Raw genomic sequence first — 13,892 nt, forward strand, 5'->3', positions numbered from 1 at the left:
CCTTCACCACAGGATGGTCTGTGTCCATGGGCTATGCATATATGGATATAAATTTTTTGGTTAACCTCTCCCCCGCACTACCCCCCACACACCCCTTCCCTCTGAGATCTGTCAGTCTGTTCTATGCATACATGTTTTTGGATCTACTTTTCTCATCAGTTTATCCTCTATTTCTTTTTATTTTGTTTGATTTTTGGCTATGTAATCTAAGACTGAGTTAAAATCTTTCACTACAGCTGCATTCCATTGTGCTTGGCAACGTCACCTTAATCTCTACAATGTTCCTGCCTTTGTGAAGTTTACATTCCAATCAGGCTGCCGGTCAATAAAACAAGCCAACAAATACACAAAAATGTATTTGTCAGCAGTGTTGATTTTCAACATAAATTTTGTCATCAACCAATATAAGAAATATAATTTTTTTAGTTTTTTATAATACTTCCTACTTAAATATTGTTTTGTTAATGCTAGCATGGCAATTCCTAATTCTAATTGTTAACGTTTATTTTTATTTATTTTATTCCCTTTATTTTTAACGTTTTTGTTATATTTTATTTTGGGAATCTGACTTTTAATAGGAGAGTTCATTCCATTCACATTTGTTATGACAAATAGCATTTGGACATATTATATCATGAAGATGCAGGGGTGTTTTATATTGCTGATTTATTTGGGGGAAAACTAGGACATTTACCGGTAAGAAATACGTAGATTAAAGTAGCCTGAATAGGGGATTACAAATGAAGGAATAGGATATGAAGGAACCAAACAAAAAGCATTTAGTCAAAAGATGAAAGATGGTCAACAAGCTCAAAAACTCCAGAGAGACCCTGCCAGTGTTATTCAACCTATGAATCTGGAGGTCACAGTTGGATTCCTGGTTGGGGCACATGCCCAGGTTGAGGGCTCAATCCCCAGTGGCGGGTGTGCAGGAGGCAGCCATTCAATGATTCTCTTTTCTCTCTCATCATTGATGTTTTGGTCTCTCTCTCTCTCCTGCTCCCTCCCTTCCTCTCTAAAATCAATAAAAATATTTTTTTAAAAAAAAGCTCCAGAGAAATAAAAGTGATGATTGAGTTTGACAGCTTGTACATTAACAATGGCCTTGCATTTTCAACAAGTTGAGAAAGGGTGGGAGGTAAACTCAAATAATGCATATAATCTCCTCTGAGAAGTCTTGCTCTCCTCTTTTTCAATTCATAGTTCCTCTCGGTTCATTTTCTTTCTCTCTTCCTCCACCCAATCTTCCTACATGCAATTACCAATAATCAAACTAAGAGAATCCTGGGCATATAATAAACATTCTTCTCCATAAAACATCTATGGCTGTACTGATCATCTGCAGTAATCCTGTAGAACAGCATTCACTGCACACACCACTGTTATTCAACCCAAAATACCAATCATTGCAGTTACAGCCTGTGTCGTTATGCCATCTCTCTCAGAAGCTAATTTTCCAAACTCACAGGCATCTATCCCAGGTTTTTATATACTGCATCCCAGGACTTTTTAATTTTTTTATTTTATTTATTTTTTAGTGTCATGGACTCTTCTATGTTCTTGTTTGCTTCTTTGCTAATTCATTGTTATAGGAATTTAGCCTTTAGGGGAAGACTTTCTTGAACAGACAATTAATGGGATTCCTTGACTAGAGCCAAAAAATTAAACTTAAATCCTCCTGACTGCAAAAAAACAGTTGAGTAATACTTTTCACTGTTTGGATCTCTTTTGAAGGAACAGTGACATTTACTACTTAGAAATTGCATTAATATGTAACGTTGCCTGCCAATCTGTGGCTATGCTGAGTTTGTATAGTACTACACGCAAGATGGATACAGATCCAGATCATTTACATTCAGGTCCAAATTGTATGTCCCTCTGTCAAGTAAACTTGGCACATCGCTCAATCCTCTGGACTTTGGTTTCTTAATTTCTCACCATAAAACAGAACACCCTCAGAAGGACTGCTATTGAATTAACTGATATAGTGACATACTTGTTTCCTGAGAACAGATGAAGGAATACTCTACATTATTAGAATAAGCTGTGCTATTTTTCATTGGCATTCCTTTATTATAAACCTAGATATATTGAAGTCCTGAAATGAAGTCATTTTAGTCATATTAAAGAAGAAATCACTCTTCTTTACTGATATGTGGTTTATTATATTCTATTCACCTCGTGGGTTTTAGGAGAAAATGTGGAAACAGATGTTCAAGCGCTTGAAATGAACTGCACAAGTCAACACAATAGCCATGGGAAATGTACGTTCAGTCAGTGTGATTAAAACTCTGCCTGAATTTCAGTCCCAGCATCTGCTCCTACCAGACCATCTCAAGTCAAGATCACCCCCTCCCTCCTTTCTTTTTTTTAAATATTTTTGTTAATTTTAGAGAAGAAGGGAGAGGGAGAGAGAGATAGAAACATCAATGATGAGAATCATTGATTAGCTGCCTCGTGCATGCCCCCTACTGGGGATTGAGCCCACAACCCAGGCATGTGTCCTTGACTGGAATCGAACCTGGGACCCTTCAGTCTGCAGGCCGATGCTCTATCCACTGAGCCAAACCAGCTAGGGCACCCCCTCCCCCCTTTCAAACATTTATCTCTAAAATCCGCAGAAGAGGTCAAATCATCTCTCTTCATAATTCTAAAATTATAATCATATGTTTGATTCTAAATGTTGGCCTGGATCTCTCATTCCAAATTAAATTAATTTTCAAAAGCAAATCTAAATCAGAGATAACCATATGCTCTCATCCCAGTAATAGGCACATAAAGCTATTTCTAGGATGTTATTTCATTATATAATCATCAGTAATTCCACTTCTAGGGTTTTCCCTTGTACTACACTGACCTCGGGAAAATCTAGGTTAGTAAGCATGACATGACGTACAACTCCCGGACAAATTATATCAGCAACACCTGCAGATCATATATAAAATCCCCAGGACAGAAGCTAGAAAGGGCACTTGGAGCCCAGCCAAACTCTAGTCTCAGAGGCCACATCTGGCACAGGACAAGCAGCACGGAAATGAGTGCCTGTGACGGATGGGCCCTGAGGCGCTGCCATGCCGTCAGTCAGAATCATCGCTATTTGGAGGTGCCTCCAGGCATGATTGTGGGGTGAGGGGGGAAGGAGAAATTCCCAAGGTACTACAATCTATTAGGAGCTCTGCTTATTAAACTGGTTTACTTTCTTCTTAATGCTAAACCACGTGCCACAAATATCACAGCCGCCTCTGTACAGACATGAGAAAAGCCTCTATCAAGCAGAGGGCAGGAGCATATAGGAGCCCTTTGTGAAAAGGAAAAGTACAAATTGACAGCCAGACTAGGAAGCCAAACCATGCAGCCAGGAGGACAAGCAGTGCTGAGAAAGAGATGTCTTTATTGGAAGAAGCATGTGACAGCTGTGGCGGGAATTACCTAGCTGGATTCTAATAAGAAATAGCATACTCGGAGAGGCTCAAGATGTATTCAGCGCAGTATTTTGTCTTACACAGTGGCCCTAAGCAATTTTTTTCTGGAACAATCTGATTGCTGTCATTGTCAACAACTTAAATTAAAAAAAAGAAAAGAAAAAGCTAGACAAGTACCTAGACATCCTTAGAATGTTCTAATGGATGCTCATAGTGAATCACAGTGGATGGGATGGCTCTTTTACTGCCTGTACTATATTCCCAATGGAAAGGAGGGTCTGTCCTGGAAAGGAGGGATCTTTAATATTATAGCTCATGGTGAATCGGAAAACGGAATGTGGAGCATATCACTGACAGGAATAAAAAGAAAGTAGAAGCCCCCAGTGTCGCCACTTTTCATTATCCGAAAACATCAGGAGCCTAGAATAATCTTACACTTTGTTATCTCCCCTGTGTTATTTTGAATTTACTCCATATGACAGAGTATCTAAAGTATGATTATAAAATAAGGAGGGAGTGAAATATTAAAATCAATGAAATCAATGATTCAGTATGCTACAGAGGGAAACATCCTTGATCTCCTAAAGGGTAGCTATAGAAAGCCAATGTCATGTATAATGGTGAAAAGTTGGGCATTTTCCTTTTGATGTTAGGAATATGACAAAGTCCCCTGCTGTCTCTACTTCTATGCAATGTTTAACATTTGGAAGAACTGACAAACTGTTTTCCATAGGGGCTGTATCATTTTACATTCTCACCAGCAATATATGAAGTTTTCAATTTCTCCACAAACCTTTTAGCCCTTGTTATTGCCTGCCATTTTTTTTAAATTTTTATTTTATTTTATTTTAGCCATCTTCGTGATTGTGGTTTCCCAAGGTGGTTTAGATTTGCATTTTTGTAATGACTAATGATGTTGACCGTATTTTCAAGTGCTTAATGGACATTTATTATATCTTCTTTGCTGGTATTTTTTAATTGGGCTTTTTAATATTGTTGACTTGTATGAGTCTTTTATGTACCTGGATAAAAGTGTCATGTCAAATACATAATTTGCAAAGATTTTTCTCCCATTCTCTGCATTGTCTTTCTACTTTCATTATGGTGTCCTTTGAAGCACAAAAGTCTTTAATTTTGATAAAGTCCCATTTATCTTTGTGTGTGTGTGTCATTTGTACTTTTGGCTTTGTATCTGAGAAACCATGGCCTAACCTAAGGTTACAGATATTTACTCTCACACTTTCTTCTGAGACTTTTATAGCGTTAGCTCTTACACTTAGAACTACTAGTATGATTTTTCTTGAGCCTTTTTCCTGTACGGTCTCAGGTAGAAATTCAAATTCATTCCTTTTTTTTTTTTTTTACTAAAACCATTGTAGCTTTAATAGGATTCTAAAGATAAATAGTAATGAATTATTAATTTCCAGAGATTGAACCATATTCTAAACTTGATGAGGATTAGAAGCCTGGAAAATTCTCGGTGATTGTAAGTACCCAGTGGGGCAAATTATAGTTTCCCATCTCTTCTGTTTAAATATGTAAACCCTTCAGCTAATCCTGGCCTTTTTGGAGGACTTCTCTTACTGCTGCTTTCCTCTCCACCACATAGTTCACCAGATTAAAAGCCATGCCTTGCCCAGCCAATGTGGCTCAGTGGTTGAGCACTGACCCATGCACCAAGAGGTTGCTGGCTGGATTCCCAGTCAGGGCACATGCCCAGGTTGCTGGCTCAATCCCCAGTAGGGAGTGCGCAGGAGGCAGCCGATCAATGTTGATGTTTCTTATCCATGTTTCTATCTCTCCATCTCCCTTCCTCTCTCCCTAACATCAATAAAAAACATATTAAAAACAAACAAACACACACAAAAAAATGTGTCGTCCCTAAACATCCCTCCATCAAGACTTTGAATGTTATTTATTTTGAATGTGGATATTCAATTTCCCGGCACCGTTTGTTGAAAAGACTGTTCTTTCCCCTATTTATTGGTTTTGGCACCCTTGTTAAAAATTAATTGACCATAAGTGTAAGAATTTATTTCTGCATTCTCAACTTTATTCCAGTGATCAATGTACCTATTCTTATGGCAGTACTATACTGTCTCAATTATTGTAACTTTGTAGCAAGTTTTGAAACTGGAAAGTGTGAGACCTCCACCTATGTTCTTTTGTCTCAAGATTGTTTGGCTATTCTGGGTTCCTTGAAATTCCATATGAATATTTTTCTTTTAATATATTTTTATTGATTTCAGAGAGGAAAGGAGAGGGAGAGAGAGATAGAGACATCAATGATGATACACAATCATTGATTGGCTGACTCCTGCATGCTCCCTACTGGGGATTGAGCCCACAACCTGGGCATGTGCCCTTGACTGGAATCGAACTCAGGACACTTCAGTCCACAGGCTGAAGCTCTATCCACTGAGCCAAACCGTCTAGGGCTCCATATGAATTTTAGAATAAGCTTACCAATTAATGCTAAAAATGCAACTTAGGTTTTGATAGGGGTTGCATTGAATATGTAGATTATTTTGAAAAGTATAGCCATCTTAACAGTAGTAAGCCTTTCAATCCAGGTACATGGAATATTTATTTATTTATTTATTTATGTCTTACTTAAGTTATTTAAATAAAGTTTTGTTGTTGTATGTCTTGTCCTTTTTAAAATTCTATTACTCAACATTTTACTTTTATATTTGTGCTATTGAGAGTGGAATTATTTTCTTAATTTTACGTTCAGATTGTTTTTAATAGTGTTAACATTATTTTTATATATTGATCTTGCATCTTGCAACTCAGTAGAAAAATGAGCAAATAATTTATAGGCACATCACAAAAGAAGAAACTCAAGTAGCCGGTCACACAAAGAAAAGGGGTGGTACATTAGAAAAATAAAAAGTACAGTCATGAGGAGATGCCACTACTCACCCATCAAATTGGGAAAAAATAAAAGTCTGACAATGCTTAAAGTAGGCAATTTATGTAAGTATTAGAATCTACTCTACTGGTAGGAGTGAACATTTTTATGGCAATGTTAGAAAACTGGGAGTCATTATCTGGTAAAATGAAATATATGCAAACACAATAATCCAGCTGTCCCTCTCCTGTACATATTGTACCTTACAGACATGTTTGCTTATGTGCACCAAGATTCTCATTTTAAAACGTTCATAGCAATATTGCTCATAATTACAAACTTTTTAAAAGAATCCATATGCTATTAGAACAAATATATAAAATGTTTTATGTTCTTACAGTGAGATACTACATTAAAATAGATTTGAATAAATTACAGATATGTAGATAAACTTATAAATGTGTGTGCAGGAAAAACAAAGTCATAAAATAGTAATTTCAGTCTTCTATTTACATACAGTTCAAGAACAGGCAGTACTAATCTAATTTTTAAGGATGCATATACCAGTAAAAAAAAAAAATCTAAAGAATAAGGTGAGTGCTAGAAAAGTAAGGTCAGAGTTGCCTTAAATGCCCTAAGTTACTTTATAATAACGTAGTGATGACAGAGTAGTAAAGAATGTATGAGAAATTCTGTGATTCCTTAATGTTCTATTTCATGACTTGGCAGAGTTATATGGGTGTTTGCTTTACAGACAAATATTAAAATGTACCTACAATTAATTAAGCAATTTTCTGAATATCACATTTTATAATAAAAACTAGAGGCCCAGCACACGAAATTCGTGCACAGATATGGTCCCTAGGCCTGGCCTGTGATCAGGGCCATATTCCCTGGCTGCTGGCAGCCAGCCCCACCCCCCGCCGCCACCCACCCCTGGTTCCCTGTTCACCATCAGGCGATTGGAGCCTGCCAACCCGGGGAAGGAACTGGGAGATGGTCAGTGCACCTCATAGCGGCTGGTCAAGTGGTCATTCTGGTCGTTCTGCCATTCGGTTGATTTGCATATTACTCTTTTATATACATGGATATTTTAACCAGTAAACAAACACATTGTTTTTCCCTATTAGATTACATCTACCCATGATTTAGTTAATCCTGCCTCTTATTAGAGAGAGACATTTGCAATATTTAAAGTTTTTGTTGCAAATGGGAATTTTATGCTGAAATTCAACTAAGGAAAACAGATCAAGCCTAGGGGCTCTGTTTAAAGTGGGGGATGGGAGGCCTGGATCATGGTTCACTCAAAGCTCTCCCTTGGACATCTTTCTCTCAATCCAGTAACACTTTTATGAAATCCTGGAACTCTTTGGAAACTTTGGAAACTACTGTTAGAGGCTGTTGGAGCAGGAAAAACCTTGGATTTCACCTCATTTAAGCTCCTCATCTTACAGAGAAGGCTTTATGACATGTCCAAGGTCATCCAGCTAGTTAATGGCAGAGTTGGCTTAAAACCCAGGATTGATTTTTTGCAGTGTATTTATTCTCACAGCTTAGTTTTTCAATGAATGTAGCATTGAGAATCACTCATCTATAGTTTCTAATATGTCTTCCAGAATTTTTTTATGGCAATTAGCTATATTAGCAATGCATTAGCAATAAAGTAAAGCATAGCCAAAAAATTCTCTGGGGATAAATATATGTGTGTATTAATAAATACATATCTATGCTCTATATTATAGACATACTAATAACTATATATTATAATACACATTCATATATATATATATATATGTATATGTATGTGTGTGTGTGTGTATATATATATATATATCCTAAAAAGATGAGACCACTATATAAAGTTAAAATCAGTTGGGCTACTTTAACCTTGATTTAAAAAACCAGCAAAAGGAAGCATTTATTACAGGGAAGATGAAAATCGGCTGTGCCTCTCCCACTAAGTCAAGCCACATGAAATGGGTTGAACAGAGAACAAGAGATTTAAAACATTATCTTTCAGAAGAATTTTCTCATACCATGAGTGCTAAGTGTAGATGTAAAATGATCACCTCTTTAAAATAAAAAACATTCTAAAATTATTTTCTCTGGTAGTTTGTAAAACAGGATAGCTCTCCGTGGGATTTTTATAGTAATTGGAAGGACTAAACACTCTTCAGTGGCATTTTATGCATAACAACAGGATTCAGGCTGTCCTGGGGGTGTGGTCACAGGGTCAGCCTCACCCTATTTCTAGCCTTGTGTGGCAGCCAAGGAGGTGTGCTGTCCATATCTGCCTTCAAGAAAGAACTTGCCCCTTAGCTGCGATCAGCAATGTTTGAGCCAAAGTTACACTTTTCCTGGGCAGTTTCTACCCAGCGCCTCAGCCCAACAGAGCTACTAGGGCACCATTTCTGACAATATGGAATGCCTCTATGGATAATATTTGTGCCCCAGCACCTAATGGACTGGCCTGCAGAGCTGCACTACCGTCTGAAGCATTTGCTACCTAGAACTCTTTACCTTCTCTTCTCCTTTTATAGATAGCATACCTACATCCTGATCTAAAGCTTTTTCTTGTTTATTCTAGCTTCTTCATTTTCTTTTTCATGAGCATTACCCTCAATATATCTCTGACACCCTGAATTCTATCTTGGTGCTCAGAGGACCCAAAGGACACAGCAGGGCATAGAAGCTCTGATCACTTCAGCTTGTGCTCTTTCTTTTCCTAAGAAGACCAAGTTATGCAGTTACAGGAAAGAAGAAAGCTGGTTTACTCCATTATAGTAAATGCATTTAGGAAGAAACAAACTAGAAAAATTAACATACTGGTCTAGGAAAATTCAACTTGCCCACAAATGGCTCCTTGCCAGGAAACTTTTGAAAGGGTTCCTTTCACTCCACCCCATTCCTTCCTTCCTTCTTCTGTATAAGATTAGAGAAAAAAGAAGGAATAAGAAGGGCAGAAGACCTGAAGAATCTCTCTCACCCTCCATCACAGGCTGAATGATCGCAGCCTGCTCACCCATGTCTACTCTTAGTTCTATTTGCAGACATCTTGATCTCAGAATTAGCCCCAACTGTGGCTTTTCTCTGGTGCCATTGGAATTGATAGAAGAGAGCCCATGGGGAACAACAATGCAATCATCACATCTTATTTTTGTTAGGGAAAAAATTTACAAAATTATCTATTCCTGTGATTCTTTAGAACTCCCTAGACCCCCGTCCTCCAATACATCACACATGTACATATGTGTACACACAGACACACATATCACACACAAACTTGAAGTCTACTCTTGGCATCCCCATATCCACACCCCTATGACTCATATTGTCTTATACGCTTCCTACCTTAAATAAAATCATTTTAGCTTGGCTATTTTGGTTTTGTATACCTTATGCATCTTTGTACCCAGACAGAATCATGGCAGGCATAAGCAATTCAAGGAGAAAGGAAGAGCGGGAGGAACTAAATGAATCTTGGGTCCATTTAAGTTTAAAATCTATCTAGCCAAGTAAATATGGACAAGTAATTTGTTTCTAAGCCTCAGTTTTTTCATCTGTAAAAGTGGAATGTAATAATGCCTTTAGAATATGTGTGTAGTGAATATAATTCTATATAATATCTTGTTAGAATTGCTCTTAAATCAAGAAAGGATTTGTGTTCACCCAAAGTAGCCAATGTTTCTACGTTTTTAAAAAGTAAATATTAAATATAAATTTGTTAAGAGTAACCCATTTAGTTTTAAATTTTCATGCTGTGAGATTAATGTGCTACAATAAAATTTTATTTAAGTCTCGCCCTCACCCCTTAACCACTCTTTTCAGCTGCAAATTTTATTTATATACTAAATGTATTCACTTATGTTCATCAAGAGAGCCTGACTTTTCTCAGCTATTTGTTCAGGTTGACTTAAAATATGTCCAGATATTTTGTGGATGAAGCAATTGCACTAACATCATAAAGTAAAACCGTCCAGAAAGAAATTGTTTAAACTTGCATAGGTGACCTATTTGTTGAATTCTCCTGGAAGGCTTTATGCCAGGAGAATAATTCCTTCTCCCTATAGATTAAATCGAATATATATATTGCCAACACACAGACACCCTGAGCCACTAGTCAGTAGGTTGACTCACTTGAATTTATAGTTATGATAAAGTCATTTGCAAAAACAAACCCAAACTATTAACCAGTCAGAACTAATCCCAGAATCAAAATCCAGTCCACAAATGGGGCCGTACCACTGTGGCCATGCACATTGGCTCATGCAAATGCTCTGAAGGCTCTGAATGACAAGCCTGATGGAAAGGAAGGGGGAATATTGGGCCTACGACGTTGTTCACCAAATGTGGTGACTAAAGAGAATAAGCAATTCCGTCTGGGACCCAGAGTATTTGGCAGCTATCAAGGCAGCTTTGCCTTTGGTGGCAAAACAAAGTTTTTTTGTGGTTTTTTTCCCCCCACTGTTTTTCACAAGGGGAAGAGTGTAATCATTTTTTAATATTGGCTCCTTTATTAAAGTCTGTTAGCACACATTTCCAGATTCACTTCAGAAAGGAAACAAAATAAAAGTGTGGATGCATGCTAATTACTCAAAAAACATGGTACACCAGATGGCCACCCAGGTCTGCTTCAGTCTAGTAGGTAAATAATGCCTCCCAAGCTCTTTGTCCCCCTTTGAAAACTAAATTTTGAATTATTTTCCTATCAAATACTGTTAATGCAGGAAATAACCAAAAGGAAAGCCACATTTACTAGTAGACCATAGTGGGTGAAGGTAGACATTTTTCCTCCACGTGCTAAATTCTGCAGAATTATTGGGCTCAGAAAAAGTCAAGAAAAGTTCTTATAATAGCTAAAAGCATAAAGTCGGCTTTTAGTCAAAACACAAACACCAGAGAGAACGGATTTATTTTTCAAAGCATGTGTAATGTTTCAGGCCTTGTCTGCCTCTTTGATATAGGTGTGATGATTTGACTTCAAGGTTCCCCTCCCTAAGTTGTGTAATGAGCCCTCTTGCATTACTTATGAGAGATTTTAAAATTCAATGTCAGTACTATATACAGTCATGGTCCATTCTAAGAAAAACGCAACTTGCGCTTTTAAAATGTCTTTCTGCTGAGTGGAATATACACAATAAATTCTGCATGACATTTCATTCTCTACATATCACCGCAGTGTGCTCCATGGTTGAAAGCACTGACTTGCATAATATATCTGTAAACCCGAGGGGCAGAGCAGTGCATTTGAGATACTGGCCTTTGGTTCTTTCCTCTGGGGTGGTTTCTTTCCTTTATTCCTTACCAAGTAGGTAACTGGCTATGATCATTGTTACAGATGAGGAATGTGACAAGTGGGAGAGTGGAAATAACCCGCAAGAGAAATTAGTAGCTTGGGATACAGACCAAATAACTGGGTGAACCTGGGAAGAAAGCATAGCTTCCCTGTCCTAGGGAAGGAATCCCAAGTCCTGGCACCCAGGCAATTAGGGGAGACATCAGACAAGATAGGACCATGCACAGGACCACAGTGGGACTAGTAATGATGGATGATCAGGACCAAGGCAGAAAATGGATGTAGCAGTCAGTTCTTGCATTGTTCAGTCTCACATTGATGTTTCCCTCTCTCTCTTTCTCTCTCTCTCTCTCCCCCCTTCCTCTCTCTCTCTAAAAAAATCAATACAAATCTTTGAAGAAAAAAAAAGAACAAATGTCCTTCCTTGCCAAACTTTGGCATCATGTATGTGTCATACATTTATATATAACTCTCAGGAAAGGATGGGGAAGAGGACAGAGAGATATCTTCAAAATGATGGGCATTATTACTACCCTCTCTAGCAGAATAAAGTCTCAAAAATGAGGTTGAGCTTTAAAAAAATAGAAAATTTATTTTTACCATAACTCAGTTATAATGTTTATAAAGATAATTTGAAGTTTGGGAGAAAGCAAATTAGGGAGAACAGAAAGACATTTCCTAAAGAAATTTGGGGAAGGTAAAAATGAACAAATTAACAGTTCTACTGAGGGAATTCTCATGTTTCAGAACACTGGCCATGCTCTATATGAGAGTTTCCGGTATGCCAAGTGCTTTGCCTGCATTAACTTATTCACTCCTCCTAACAAACTTAGGAGGATGGTGGGACTGTTATTTCCAATCATAGATTCAGAAAGGGTTGTGTTCATAGCAGTAAATTACTTGCCTGGGATTCAAAACTAGCCTAGTAGGAAGTTATGGTGCAAAACACAGGACCATGAGCTTGGTGCTCTGCTGCACCCTGAATGTGCAGAACTGATGCAAAGTAGGAAGCGCTTTTTAAAGCATCCTCTTCTTACTTTCTCAACAGCCTTGGCTCAGAATCCAAGCAGAATGTGGAGCTAGGGCTCTTGCCCTTCAGAACACCATCTGAAACTACAAAGTCATCACAACCCATTTACTTCTTTCATTTCCCAGGCTCTCCATGGTGTGACTAGGGTTAATAACTTTATTTCCCAATAAAAGTAGCATTTTAATGCCTTAAAAAGTAAAATACTATCTACTTGAAAAAATAGAATTAAACCCATTTCTCTCTTTGGAAAATTTCCACGTATCTGAAATGAAGTGGTATCCTATCTAATAATAGACAAACATGGCAATTGACTGTACATTCGCTACTCCTCCCATTGGCTAATCAGTGCGATATGCAAATTAACCGCCAACAAAGATGGCAGCTAATTTGCATACTGCAGGCAGGGCGGGACAGCACGAGCTGGCGCGAGCCGCCATCCAGGCCCCCGTGTGCGACCCCAGAAGCCACCTGCCTGCCGCATCCCACCATGATCCACTGAGTTATGAGGTCAGAGAGCAAGGAGAACTTCCACCCCTGAGTCAAAGTGGGGAGCGGAGGACACGGCCTCCCCTCCTAAAGTCGCCAAAGGACAGGACCTAACCTAAGCCACATCCTCTGAGACAGCCCGGCAGGCACCACTGACCCTCCCGGTAGGCTGGGCCCCCCTCCCCCTTCCCCTGTCCCTGCACAGCTCCCATAGCCCCCCGCTGGCTAAGTCAGGCACAACAGGTTTGCAGCCACAGGGGCGATTTAGCAGCTAATGAAAAATGTGAGAACGAACAAATGAAGCAGCTACTGCAGTAGGGAAAAGACGTTCATCAAATTCTTTGTCTCTGAGAAACTGAGGCAGCCAGCACAGGCCCCTGCACGGGACGAGGCTTCTGCTTCTAAAGAAACATCCTGGGGTTAGAGGTGAGGGGGTGCTGCCTTTCCCCACTCGGAGCTCTTGGAGGAGTCTGTGCTCCCCCTCCTGGTATTCTTAACACCCAGAGACCCCTCCCCAATCCAGGGCAGGAATGTTCCACGCTGATAGCCTCCAGAAAGCAGAGAACAAAGAGCCACTTCTTGACGTCAAGCCTCTAAACCAGTGGTTCTCAACCTTGGCTGCACATTAGAATCACCTGGGGAATCTTTTTAAAATCCTGATTTCTGGGCCTCATCCTCCCGGAAATTCTGTTTCTTTGTTATGGGGGAGGCCACAACATTAGTAGCAAAGAAACAGAAATTCCGGAGGATGAGGCCCAGAAATCAGGGATATTAAAAAGATTTCCAGGTAATCCAAATGTGCAG

Source organism: Myotis lucifugus, unplaced genomic scaffold, assembly GCF_000147115.1.
Source record: "Myotis lucifugus unplaced genomic scaffold, Myoluc2.0 scaffold_0, whole genome shotgun sequence".
NCBI classification, from domain to species: domain Eukaryota; kingdom Metazoa; phylum Chordata; class Mammalia; order Chiroptera; family Vespertilionidae; genus Myotis; species Myotis lucifugus.